The following is a 1,682-nucleotide window of genomic DNA, read 5'->3' on the forward strand; positions in this document are numbered from 1 at the left end:
GTAAATACGATTGAATCTTGCAAAGGGCAAGAGGAGCTGGGGAAAGCAGAAGCTGAGGAACCTGCTGGTGGGGAATTTTTAGAAAAAAAGTTTTCTGAAAGTCCTTAATTGATTTCAAAAATTCCCAGCCACTTTGGAGTATCTTTGGAGCAAAATGACATTTCTATCCTTCCCTATTTTGGCCAGAGTGGGTGGGGGATGCGTATGAGAGGGTAGGGGGTTTTGGCCCCTCTCAGGATCAGACCTGGAGAGTTTCCAGTACTCTACCACGCTCTGCTAAGGGAGGGAGAGTCAAGCAGAGGCATACCCATTCCATTCCTAGCTTGGGCAATGGCTAGCGAGTAGAAGGCAATCTGCTACAAGTCAAAAGTCACCTGGGCTGGGCAGCAGCAGCTTGGGACAGAGTCAAGAGCATAAACTCAATTTTACTGCTCAGAAGGAGACAGCGGTACACCACTTCCACATTTTTACCAAGAAAACTATCTGGCTACGCTACCAGAATGATTACAGATGGTAGGTGTTCTGTGACAGAGGTGTCCACGGAGTCGCTATGGGTCGGAGACGAGTTGACAGCGTAAGACTAGGCAAGAAAAGGGTGGTTTTGGAGTGCAGACCCCAAAATGAAAATAAAATTAACTGTGGCATTTGTTAAGTGTTTACTCTGTCTCTAAGCACTGGGGTAGATACAAGGAAATCAGGTCAGACACAATCTAAGTAAGAAAGAGAACAGGTATTGAGTCCTGATTTTGCAGATAGGGAAACTGAGGCACAGAGAAGTTAAGTGACTTGCCCAAGGTCACACAGCAGACAAGTGGCACAGATAGGGATTAGAATCCATATCCTTCTGATTCCCAGGCCTGTGCTGTATCCACTAGAGCACAGTGTGTATGTGTGTGTTGGTCTGGGAGCTAAAGGGGAGGGTTTTTTTTAATGGCATTTATTAAGCGCTTACTATGTGCAAAGCACTGTTCTAAGCACTGGAGTTGGACTTAGTATTCATAGTAGTAGTTTATATCCTTCACATCCAACAGACCATCATTCCCCTCACCTTCAAAACCTTATTAAAACCACATCTCATCGGAGGCCTTCCCAGACTAAGCCCTCATTGCCTCCTTTCCCACTCCCTTCTGTATCACTCTTGGGCTTGGATTTGTATCCTTTATTCACCCTACCCTCACTCCACAACACATATGCATATCTGTATTTCATCTATTTATATTAATGTCTGTCTCCCCTCTAGTTCCCTGCTCCTTGTGGACAGGGAACATGTCTAGCAACTGTTATATTGTACTCTCCCAAGCGCTCAATACAGTGCCCTGCCCACGGTAAGCGCTCAGTAAATACGATTGTTGATTAATCGATTGATAGTAGTAATCGTAGTTGTTAAGTGCTTACACTGTGTGTATGTAAGTGCTAGGAAAGATTACATGGGTGAAAATTCGACAATATCCCTGACCTTCAAGGGGTTCACAATCTAGGAATGGAGGGGAGGGCGGGGGAGAGGAAGTCCTGAGGACAAGTGAAATCTGCTCCGTCACTAAGGAACCATGTTTCTCCAATCCTTGAGAACCTCCAGTGATTACCCACCCACCTCCACATCAAACAGAGACTCCTTACCATCGGCTTTAAAGCCCGCAATCACCTTGTCCCCTCCTATCTCACCTCTCTACTCTCTTACTGCA

General features: G+C 45.6%; 1 non-coding gene across 1 annotated transcript; it reads left to right on the forward strand.

Annotated features, from left to right (window-relative positions):
• The first annotated feature begins 226 nt into the window (after positions 1-226).
• On the forward strand, positions 227-364 carry LOC119943070. The gene has a single exon (XR_005455554.1). It is a non-coding gene; the product is annotated as a small nucleolar RNA SNORA7 (small nucleolar RNA).
• The last annotated feature ends 1,318 nt before the right edge of the window (positions 365-1,682 follow it).

Source organism: Tachyglossus aculeatus, chromosome 21 (genome assembly GCF_015852505.1).
Source record: "Tachyglossus aculeatus isolate mTacAcu1 chromosome 21, mTacAcu1.pri, whole genome shotgun sequence".
NCBI classification, from domain to species: domain Eukaryota; kingdom Metazoa; phylum Chordata; class Mammalia; order Monotremata; family Tachyglossidae; genus Tachyglossus; species Tachyglossus aculeatus.